This window comes from Canis lupus, chromosome 9, assembly GCF_011100685.1.
Source record: "Canis lupus familiaris isolate Mischka breed German Shepherd chromosome 9, alternate assembly UU_Cfam_GSD_1.0, whole genome shotgun sequence".
Lineage (NCBI taxonomy): Eukaryota > Metazoa > Chordata > Mammalia > Carnivora > Canidae > Canis > Canis lupus.
The window spans coordinates 46,825,275-46,837,870 of record NC_049230.1 but is presented as its reverse complement, the minus strand read 5'-3'; the positions used below and the strand labels follow the sequence as shown (position 1 = coordinate 46,837,870).

The 12,596-nt window shown below is 46.2% G+C and overlaps 1 protein-coding gene across 1 annotated transcript in view; it reads right to left on the bottom strand.

Moving 5' to 3' along the window:
• The window catches only part of RAP1GAP2 (RAP1 GTPase activating protein 2), a 213,227-nt gene that overhangs the window by 121,797 nt on the left and 78,834 nt on the right, over window positions 1-12,596 (bottom strand).

Below are 12,596 nucleotides of genomic sequence, written 5' to 3'. Positions count from 1 at the left end.
TAAGCCCAGAGTGGTCTGTAACCATGGTTTCAACATCATAGGTAGAGATGGCCCAAGAGAATGAAGCCCACACAGAGAGAGACACAGACACAAGAGACAGAGAGGAAGAGAGACTGCTTAAGGTCCTGGATCTAGCTGTACCTGAAGCCCAGCCCTTTCTATAGATAGCTTATGATAGCTAATAAATCCCCTTAGTTTGTTTGATTAATTCAACCTGGGCCTCTGTCACTTGCCCCCAAGAGTCCTAATACACTGTATCTAAAGTATAATCCCAATTTTATTATAATATAGAGAAACAGATGTAGATGCAGATGTAAATACACTGTGTAGGAGGGCATATGTTTAGAGGGGATAAAAAACCAGAAGAAAATATATTAAATGTTAATAGTGGTTATCTCTGCAATTCCCCATCTGGGATTACAGATGATTTTTATTTTAGTCTTTGTACTTTTCTGTGTTTTCCAAATTTTCTGCAAGGAACATGGATTTTAAAAATATAATAAACATTAAAAAAAAATCAGATTGGCAAGAAGCAGCCCAGAAAATGCTCTGAGGAAGGTTCTAAGCTCTTCCAATGGTCAGGGACAAGCAGAGAGGTCTACCCCAAGACCTGCTTGGCATGGACAGCATTTGCTGGAGTGGCTGCTGCCCATCTCAGAGCTGGTAAGCAGGTCACCAAAGGCATCTGTGTTGTGGGCACTAAACCCAAGTCTTCCATCGTGTGGCCACAAGCTCTGGTCTGTGCCCAAAGGTCAGCTGAGAGTCAAGACTCTTCTCTCCAAACCCCTACTGGAACCCAAGCTGAGCCCCCAGGAGTCCCCAAAAGCATCTCAGTTTTATGGAGACCAGACTAGAGCTACTCCCACCTGCCTACCCCAACTTCAACCAGGGAAGCACTCTCTTTTATCTTCTTTACATATTAGGGTCTGAATAAGATGTTTTTCTTTTACCATTTAGCCATTTTTAAGTGTGCAATTCAGTGGCATTCAGTATAATGCCATCATCATGGCTCTCCATTTCCAGAATTCTTTCATCATCCCCAAAAGAAATTCTGATCCACTGAACAAGTACTCTTCCTCACCACCTCCTCAAACTCTGTTAACTCTATTCTACTTTCTGTCTCTATGCATTCACCTACTCTAAGTACCTCATACAAGCAAAATCAAGCAATTCCTCTCTTCCTGTGTCTGGGCTTAGTCACTTAGCATAATGTTTTCCAGGCTCATCCATGTTATATTGGAATTCCATTCCACTGTGTGGCTAAATAATACTTTGTATGGATATACCACATTTTGTTTATCATCCAGTCACCTGCGGAAGGACACTTGAGTTGCTTCCATTTTTGGCTATTCTGAATAATATTACTATAAACATGGGTGTGCAGATATGTTTGAGTCTCTGCTTTTGGTTCTTTTGGGTACATGTACCTAGGAGTAGAATTGCTGATGAGGGTTCTGTTTCCACAAATAAGTCCAACGAGTGAAATAATTCATTAGCCTAGTCCCATTTCACAGACAGGGAAACTGAAGGCCAGAGTCTGAACACCATGCACATTCAGGATCATATGGAGTGCTACTTCCCCTAGGCTTTTCTGTGAGGCCTCAGGCTGCCCTTCCACCATGCTATAGTCATTTCCTTGTTCTCTAGAGGTCCCTACCTCTCATACCCCTGAGATCTCTGCTGGGCCTGAGCCTCCGGCAGGGAGATAGATCATAGAGAGTCGGCCCCACTCTCGGCCAGGACCTTGGGACCAAGAACAGCCACTGGATAGATGGCCAGAGGAAGTGGCAACCTAAATGGAAGAAATCCAGACTTTCTGGGTTGAGGGGCAAATGAGCCCCACAGAGCATCAGCAAAAGAGGATGGGGAAGCGTCATTCTATCCCAAAGCGGAAGGCCAACCCTGAGCAAGGTCAGGCCGTTCTCCCAGACAAGGCTGCACTCAGTGAAATGTTCTCAATGTGACTGCCTCGATGTTCAGAATGGACTCTGGGAAGTGTGTTTAATAAGGTTGGGGATCCAAAAAAAAAAAAAAAAAAATTAAGGTTGGGGATCCAACAAGGCTGCATCAGAGAAGAGACAACACCTCACTCAGCAGAGGCAGAAGGGGGCATCCCTGCATCTGGGAGAATACCAGCAACTGCAGCCACCAACGAAGTGGACAAGACTGAGGAGAGACCAATACCAACTAAACTCCAGGGCCAGCAGAGAGGGAAGCTGCTATTTTATCCTGTCCGGTTTCCATTCCCTGGTCTACTCATAGCAACACACCAGATTTCCCAAGGTGACCTCCCTCACATTTCCTTAGTCCAGGTTACTCCATCCCTGGAACCGGGGAGTTGGAGGAAACAGATTTGCTCTTCCCATTGGTGTCACCAAACTGATAGAATGTAAGTCTGGAGCAGCCATTATCTTCCTTTGTGGATTATCTGAGGATGAATTCAACCCAAAAGAAAGCATAGCTTAGGGACGGGGAGAGAGAACAGTGTCCAAGGACACCATTCAAGCCCTAGATCCAGTCATACTTGAATCTGTCCCCCATGAACATTCCAATCACCAGTAAATTTTTCTTTTCCTTGAAGTTCTGTCATGTGCAACCAAAAGATTCCCAACTCATTTAGTTAAATGGCCAATCAGAAGAGTCATTTTGGGGGTACCACCCACCACTCCACCAACACAAAGACCCTCTAGCCCCAAACCCTTGATAAACAGAATTATGACAAAAACTATAGAACTCTATTTCAACTGTAATCCTAATTCTGTTTTTCTATGCTAACTAGGGTACCAAACTGCCATAGTTTAGGGGAGGCAGGGAACAGAGAAGTCTAACATGCCCTTCACTCCTTGGCATTTAACACCAACCACAAAGTGGCCTCAGGTGATACTGACAGCCTCGTTTCCCTCTATTGCCCAGTATGAAATCCACACCACAGTCCAACTGAGTTTTGAACATGTCCTCTGCTCTCCCTACCTCCATTCCTTTGCTTACCCTGTCCCATTTAACTGGAATGTACTTCCCCACTTGAGCTCCCCCTTCAGAAATTTTGTCTAGTCTCCATGGCCCACCTCAAATGCCGCTAACTCCACAAAGTCTTCCTTGGGTGCTCCCTCTTTCTTTTGACTTCCAAAGAGCTTTACACCTCTTCTCCCACACCCCCATCTTCTGTATGGGGTTCACACTACATGTGCAGCTTTAGATAGGTCTTATTCTCCTCCTGGACCCCATTGTCCAGCACCTGGTCCATATCTGGCACTCCACAAACATTGATGGGAAGTGACTTGAAACTGCACAAATAAACGTTTGGAACACAACCCACTTATAAGCAGGACTGCTGCCTGTGCTTGCAATCACAGAGGAGGAAAGAGGGATAGGAGCGCTTTCTAGAAAAGGGGGAGAGGGGGACAGAGGAACTAAGACGTGGAGGCCAGGTGTCCCTGTTCCCCTCGCCTGCACCACAGGCTGTGTCCTGCCTCCACGTGGCCGTGCCCTTGGGGGACCTTCTCAGCTATCAGTGACTGGCTTTTGTTGATGTCACACTCAAAAGCCCTTCTTGGCACATCTGAAGATCTCGTTTTCAGACAGCCTGTTTCAGTCACCTCTTGATTTACACACTGTTTTTGTCTTTGCATCTCAGATTAAATCTTATTAAAATAAATGTTCTATTAAAATACAGATGGCACAGGTAACCCAGGCTCCAGCCCAGACCTTCCCGTTCTCATAGAGAATCAGCAATTTCTGTTCTAATTAGTGAGGACAGCAGCCAGGAGCCCTTTCAGTTTATCTAGAGCCTGGGAAATCAGACTTTCCCCCACTCTGGGCTCCACTGCCCCCTCCCTTGCCTGAGATGAGGCCTAGTAGTCAAAAGAAGCCCAGCTGCCCCAGAAACCAGTCCAGTCTCTTTCTTAAAAAATAATGTGTTAAGGTGCCACGGTTCTTAATGTTCTGAAGCATTTCACACACCTGGTATGCATTTCATACACCTGAGCTGCATCATCACCCACTTCATAGAGGCAAGAGAGGGCATTACCCTCAAGGGCAGAGAGGTCAAGTAATTCAGCTGGGGTCACCGTGAAATTGGCGATGGAGGAAAAGCCACAGCGTTTGGCATCAGGCAGATATGGGATGGAATCCCAGCTCTGCTGTACAAGCTGAATGACACTGGAAATGTCACCCCTTTTGAACATCAGCTTTCTCCTCTATGAAATGGAGATGGTGACAGTAAGCAAGGTGCAGAGAATGAGACATTGAGGTGACAGCCTGGTGCCATGCATACAGCGGGGCCAATGCAAGCTCCCAGCCCAGTCCCTTCTCTTAGGATTCCTGGCTTTTACACTGTAATATATAGCCTCCCATAATTTTTGTTATTTTACTGAGGAGCAATTAGGGAGGGAAAGGTAGGAGGAACATCTAAAGCCAAATTAACGTGGCCATTCTGCAGCCCATCTCCTGCAGGGAACCCTCATTTCCAATCACAATGGGCCTACCCAAATCAAGGAAGCCCAAAGGCATGCAGGGCAGGGACCTGGCCCATAGCCTCCACCATTCAGTTAGTACCAATATGCAGCCCCCCACCCCTGAGTCTCCTGCTTCCCACACTATACATCCAATGCCTCAGTGGTGGGGGAGATGGCCATGCGTGGCCAGGTGTGGGTGCAATGGTGAGCAGAAAGGGACCAGCCCTATACTAAGCAGGCTCCTGGCAGCTTAGATGTGATGCAGGAAGGCAGGCCCAGCCAATGTTGCCAAAAGCTTCTGCTTTCTCAGGAGAAGACTGAAAAAAAAAAACCCATTTGTAACATGGAACCTTCCAAGTTTAAAATATCAGCTTAAAAGGAAAAAACACATGTAAGCCTAATAAAAGCCCCTCAAGAATGCACAGGGCTTTGCACCTATGTTGTTCCCTGCTGTATCCCCAGCACCTAGAACAGTATCTGGCCCAGAACAGAGGCTTTGTGAAGACCTGAGGAATCTGCAGGGGCCACTTCCAACCAGGCAGATTCCCAGGTGCCAGGGTGCTGTTGTCTCACTCTCTGCAGCCAAGACAATGCAGTGGTGTAGCATGTGACTGTGACAAGCGAGGGGAGGACAAGCGAGGGGAGTCCTGCCTCCACCCTTCTAGGGATCTGTCTGGTCAACCTGGTGAGCTCTGTGCCTTGCTTGCGGGCTGTTTCAAGTTGTATCTCAAGAGTAAGGGCTCATGACGACAAAAGGCCCCAGCACAGCCTCCTTACTCTGCCATACAGATTCAGTGGTTGGCATAGATCTTTACGGTAAACACACAGAAAAGGGGGGAGGGTGGCTCTAATCAACATGCCTGCTCCCTCCTGCCTTTGGAGAAGTGGGCTAACCCTGAGGCCTGGCAGGGTCAGCCCACACCTCAGAGGGCTCCAGGCACTTGGCTAGAGTTCCAGCCTTCATGAAACAGTGTGTTCACAACCGATAAGCTTAAAAGCAAGTGACAATTTTTCAACCCACCCTTGCTCCAAGGGCAGTGAATAAACACAGCATCAGCTCCACGTTCCCACTGAGTGTGTCTAGAAGGAGAGGGAAAGGTAAAACCAAACTCATTCGCCCCTAGAAATCAGTGTGGATTCTTTGACATCTTCTTCAGGGATGAACTAGGACTCCCCACTTAGCAATCCCAACGCACAGGGGCGCCTGAGGTGGCTCAAGTGGTTAAGGGTCTGATTTCTGATCTCTGTCGGTTCAGATCTTAGTCTCAGGGGTTGTGAGTTCAAATCTCCAATCGGGCTCCACATTGGGCACAGAGCCTACTTTAAATTAAGAAAAGAAAGAAAGAAAGAAAGAAAGAAAAGAAAGAAAGAAAGAAAGAAAGAAAGAAAGAAAGAAAGAAAGAAAGAAAGAAAGAAAGAAAGAAAGAAAGAAAGAAAGAAAAGAAAGAAAGAAATTCCAACTCATGAAACCCCAAATATATTCTTTCCTTTATTATGGGTGTCAAGGCTACCCCAGGTGTCCCACATACAAGGCAAAGGGCTTGACTCCACATTAATCATAACTGGACTGTGGGAAGGCACAAAGGAGCCTGCTAGGGGGCAGGTAAGTTCTGTCTTGACGTGGATGCCATCTCCACAGATGGATACATACGTGGAAGTTCACTGAACTGTGCCCTAAGACTGGACACTTACTGTGCAAGTGTGCTGCACTTCCGTGCATTCGTGACAACAGTGGCAGATACATGTATTAGGCACTTCTCAGAAGCCAGGCACTGCATAAGTGCTTATCCTGGGTTCCAAATAAAGTAACAGTTAAGAGCACAGCCTCTGGACCTGAACAAACCAGGATTAAAATCCCTGTTCGTCCACCCCTCCACCTCTGATTCTGCACCACCCCTCCCCCCACCTCATCTCCTAAAACTCCGAGCCTCTGTCCCTCTACTGGAAAACGAAGACACTAACTGGTAGAATTAACACAGGTATGTAAGCCTACAAACAGTAAGCCTCAGGAGATGTTGGCTGATTACAACCATTCACCTTCAGCAACCCCAGCACCTGGTGTTTGGAGCCCATCTGAATATACAAGAAAGGTGCCCCCTCCTTCCAAACTGCAGACATCTCCACATCATCATCTCAAGTTTTTCCCAAATCTATGTGCCACCTGACTATTACTTTTCTTAACACTTTTCTTTAAATTGATCGCAATTTTTTTTACTTAAATTTACTTTTTAAAGATGTTATGTAACCATCATACATGGAAAACCAGTACCAGTTGCCAGAATTCATGTTTTTAAATAGCAATTAAAATAAACAGCATGTGTCCACCTGAAATCATCTTGCCTACCTCATTTACTCTTTATGGATTCAGGAGGCAAAGGCACTCAGTGTGTGGGGCGGGTTTGGAGTTGGGGGGGGCAAGAGGGCCTCATCTGCTTAAAAATACTGAGAAATTTTCTGAGCCATCCAGCAGCCCCCACCCACACAGAAGTGATTTTCGTTGGTTTAACCAAATGGGCTTGGCAGGCCGTCTATTTGGCAACATCCTGGTACCCGGCCATCTGTGTACCAGGCGGACTCCAAAGAGATAAAACTGTATTTTAGAAAAAACATATATTCACTAATGGCGATTGTTCACCAATCCAGACACGCACTGGCCCCTCTTTGGCATGAATGAAGGGAGCCCGCCTCTGCCTAGCAGACAGCAGCTCCAAGACCGGAGATCTAGGAACTCAGTGTCAGGGCAGCCCTGGCACCCAGCCCCAGATTTAGGACTGAGCCTGCACCCTCACATCTACAGGTCCCCTAACCACACAGGAGCAGGAAAGGAGTCAGAAAGAGTCATAATGGCACTCCACATGTGCACATCATTAGTTGTATTTCTCTCCAAATCTTTCTTATAGGGGAATGCAAGAGAGAAGGGGAGAATCTCCAACCCCACACAAGGAAAGGACATCTTGAAATCTATGACAGAGGGCACTGCAGTATTAAGAGGACCTCGGGGAACAGGCAGTGCGCATATTTTTTCTGGGGAGTCAGTGAGTCTCATGTGCACCCATTCATTCACACAGCAAATATTTACTGAGCACCTCCTATTCTGGGAAATGGGGACCCAAGAGTGAAAAAGGCAAAGTCCTCACTCTTAGAGAGCTCACTTTCTAGGGGTGGGAACCATCAGTAAACTGTTTATTACATAAGCCAGATAGTAACAGTTAATGATAAGTACCGTGAAAGAAATAAATCAGGGTAAAGTAATAATGACTGGAGTGAGCTGCTCAGATTGGATGGTCAGGGGAGTCCTTTTAGATGAGATGACATTTGAGCTGACATCCAACAAAGAGGAAACACCACTCAATTAAGTCACCATGAACAGCACATGTAAAGGGCCTGGGGCAGGAACAAACATGGCATGTTCTAGAAACAGAAAGGCCTTTGAAGCAGAAATACAGTGACCACAATGAGTGAGAGGCAAAGTGGAAGTAAGGTCCACCTTCAGAATTTGGATTTCATTTAAATATAATGGAAAGCCCATTGAGAGATTTCTACAGTGGGAAGACTTGATTTTACTTGAATTTTTAAAACTCCACTCTGGCTGCCATAAGAAGAATGGATAAGGAGGACGAGAAGCAGGGACACCAAACAGGAGATTAAAACAGTGGCTCCAAAGAAGAAAAAAAAAAAAAAAAACTCATTTCTGCCTCAAATTCTGTCCCTGAACTCTATGAGTCTAACTTCTCAGGCACTCAGTGAGGCTTAAAATGAGAAGCTGGCTAAAGGGAGATGTTTGTTCTTTAAAGCAACGACAGCAAACCGGGTGGCATTCAAACATCAGACAAGAAAGGGCAACTAACAGGCCCTTCCACAAAGGGCAGGACCCAGCCACTTCCAAAGAAGAGAACAAGTAGCCATCTGTTCTGGGGCCAGGGAATAGATCAGCTCCTACTGGGTGCCCCTTCCAACCTTGGGATTCTGGGACTCCAAGGCCAGTACTCCTGCACACTCCACAGGCTTAGGCCCCAAATCCAGCCAGCTTGTAGGCCTGCCACATGCTCTCCCATGGCAGAATGCAAGTATCCTCCATGACACCAGCCTTCAAACTCCACGGACAAGTCAATCAACTGCCAATGTCACCAAAACAGACAATCTGATAAGCTCCAATGCGAGGTCTTGCCCAAAAAACAAACAAATCCAAATATGATAGAGCCTCTAAAACTAAATACCATCTTACAGTATCATAGGGGACAGCAGAACATGTTAAATGACACCAGGAGATATCATCCGTAAAACCCTGACTATGGGAAACTCCCCCAAGATAATCAAGTTTCTCCAATAAAGAGATTATAAGCAAAACGAAAGTTGGTGGAGAAAACTCATAAAGTGACATATCACCAGTTATAGTGGATTTTTTTTAATACTGTCTCAAAAAAAAATTTGAGGAGCACCTGGGTGGCTCAGCTGGTCAGGTCTGCCTTTGGCTCAGGTCGTGATCTCAGGGTCCTGGGATCAAGCCCCCTCAGCCCTACACTGGGCCCCCTACTCAGCAAGGAGTCTACTTCTCCCTCTGTCCCTCCTCACCTTGCTTGCATGCCGTATGTTCTCTTTCAAATAAATAAGGAAAATCTTTGAGAAATTTTTTGAAAAACTTATGAGACAATTAAGGGAATTTGAACACTAATTAAATATACATATATATTTTTTACTAATTAAATATATTAAGAAATTACTGCTAACTTAGAGAGTATGATAATAGTGTTATGTTTTCATAGAAAAATTCTCATCTTTAAGATACATACTGAAATATTTATGAATGAAATGATATCATGACTGGGATTTACTTCAAAATAATCTTGTGGGGGAGTGGGTTGGTAATTAAATGAAACAAGATTGGCCATGAGTTGATAATGGCTCAAACTGGGTATCATATTACACTATCCTCTCTACTTTTGTGCATGTGTGAAAATTTCCACAATAAAAAGTTAAAAAAAAAAAAGCTAGAATAAACTTTTCTGATAATCTACACAGGAATAACCTACTGGCCATCATTATACCCCACAACGGAGGGATCAGATTAGTTAGATTCACTGTTCTGCTCCACCACCACTCCCCCAGGGCCTACCATGAGTGGTTTACTGAATAATGAGTAGATTCATACTATTATCCTCATAAACCCCATGGTGGGAGTTGTCTCAAAAAACTACCCCCAATAAGATGTCTTTTCATTTACACTAAGTGACCTCTCTCCAGAATGTCACTCCCAAGGCTATACAGCTTCATCTATGCTTTTTGGAACATACATATTTTGATTGTTTCTCTGCCTCAATCCTCCCCACCAGAAGTACCCATTTGCCACCTCAGAGGAAAGCACTCCCCCACCTCCCACACCTGTCCACTTCTATCATGGTCAGGGTGATGCTCTGCATCTTACCCCAATCTGCCACAACTACAAGAAAGCAGGATCTGAAAATCAAAGCACTTTAAAGGAGCTTTCCACTAAAGTGGTCTGCAAAATGCCATCTGCAAGGAAGGCTTCATTCAGGTGCCTCCTTGGAACCATGCTCAAATCAATCCCCCCTCACAAATACACCACTGCTTTTGCAGGAGCCCAGGTGATGGGAGTCCCTGGAAGACGGTCATAAAGAGACAGAACCTCCAGGTTACCCCACAATTCTCATGCAGAATTGTCAAGTCAAGGCTGATGAGCACAATAGCCACTTCTCCAAGAGGCAAACTGAGAGTGAAGCTTTCAGCATGGTTCTCAGGACCTACCACAAGTGACCTGGGGTCACCTAGTTCTGGGCACATTTGGGACATCTGTGTCATTACCATCTTCCCTGGCACACCTGCCTCCTTCAATATGCAATATATTTCTAAGTTGCCTGGGAAGCACAGGAAGATGACAAGAACCACAGGGCCATCACTGCCATGCCACACAAGACCACTTCATCCCTTAAGGCCAACAGCCAGGAGTGCTATCTGCATAAACCTGTCAATTAAAGGTGCTGGGAAGATCGATGGATGGATCAAGCCTTCTGGGAGGAATGAAGAAGGGATCTGAGTCTGATCCGTGATGAGGGTGGGGAGGAAGCAGAGACTCCACAAAGTGAACATCCAGCCTGGCTGGAGTCTGGGGAGCAACGTATGAGAGGCTGACAGCTGCAGCCTGCTCCGGCACACCCCATATTTACCCCACCCCCAACCCCCATGGCTAGTGCCCATAGAGCGAGGGTCAGTAGTGAGCACTGCATTTCAGATCCTTAAAGACAAAGAAACCCCAGAGTATAGCAACAGAAGCAAAGGTCATTTAGCACCAAGATGAAATCAACCCCTCTCCTTGGGTAAGTTAAGTCTGTGGCCAAAGCAATCAGGATGACAGAAACAACAGCAGAACAGGATGAAGGCAGGGGCTGGGAGGGCCCCAATGTCTGCTGCATTGCAGGGAAGGGCATAGTACATCCAGGACAAAGGACAAGATGCCATGAGCCTAGGGCATCTTCACCCTGGCCAACCCCTTCCTGTCCGCTGTCCAATCCTTCCCTGTGCCTCACTGCACCTGCCTCCTGAACCCATGCATGGCTGTCATCCATCACCAGACATGGTACCTTGGTCTCTCTCCAAGGGCACAAGCCCAGAAAGAGGTGAATAGGAACCATTCTGTTCAAACCCCTTCATCCTCACATGACACTTCACATCTCTCAGGTGCGTCTTCACCCACATTATCTCACTCAAGCCTTTTTGTATGTACACAGAAACAGGCTCAGGGAGATTATACCTATACTATCATGTCACAGTCAATGGCTAAGCCAGGACTGCACAGGCAGTCTTCCACCCCAACATACACTCTATACTCAGAAACAGGAACTGGTCTGATGAAGCTTGCCTGTCAATCAAGCACATCATCCTTCTCATTCCTCAAAACAGGTGCTGGTTATCTCAAAACAGTCATCCCTTCTCCCTCTGACTTAGAGGATTGACTTATTCACCCCCCCCCCTCTATTGAAGGACAGGGAATGAAAGGGAATCAAAGTCTAGGGGGAAATGGGGCTCAGACCTGGAGCACTGGGCTCTGGAGTCCTGCTGGTAGCTTTTACTGCTAGACAGGTTTGTCCCCAGCATCAGCCATTGCCCACATCACTTGCAAGGTTTCTGCCACATTCTATAACATTTGTGTCATTACTAACTTTTTCTGTGAGATGGACTCATACTTGTGACTTAATACATTTAATTTAAAGTGATGCTTTCTTTATATCACCACCACAAAGAGGAAAATCAGTACCACTGACCATACCTAGGAGAGAAACCTAAAAATAAATAGCACAAAAACAACCTAAATTGTAGGCAGGCACTGTTCCCCACTTTAAAGGCCTGGAGCCAGAGGTCTGCTTTCTCTTTGTTATGAAAGAGATCAGCAAGTGTTAAAAAGGTGTTAAAGACAGACTAGCACCAACCTGAAACTTTCTCTTTGAAGAAATCACATGCATTGGTAGAGAACTGAAAAGGGAAGAACCTTCTCACTAGGTGACTCAATGTTATTTCATGCTTAACCACCTGAAGTCATTTCACTGGCTAGTCACCTCACACTGTGGGGAAATATCAGGGAAACATAAAATTGGACTGCATCTTAGGAAAGGGGACAAGAGGGATGGGGGACTCCCACACCAGAGGCAACCCATGCCAGCTTCTCAAAGTCTCCAGTCCACTGCCCGGGCCCCCATCCCCTCAGGCACATCCAGCTTCTGGGCAAGCCCAGGGGTCACCTGTCACCATCCAAGTGTCTGGCTCCACTGCCCTTGTCTTAGCCCTTGTCTTAGCCCTTTTCTAATGCAGAGCACAGAACTAACCACTCCAACTCCTCTGCAAATTAGAATCCAGCAGAGCCACTGGAGTCACCCCAAATCCTCACAACTTCTCTGTGGACAGTCAAGTCTGATGACCCCCAGTTGCTGGGAAGCTTTGGGCTCCTGTGTACCCTGGCAGAGGAGTGACTGTGTGCCAGCCTTTGTGAACGGCTCCCTTGGGTCTTGCCGACATCAAGCCTGCAGCAAGGGACTGGAGCCCAGGAAGCTGCCCCAGAAGCTCCTTTGCCTGCCCCAAACCCCAACCTCTTACCCTGTAAGTCATCCAGAGCATCTCTGAAATAGCTCAAGA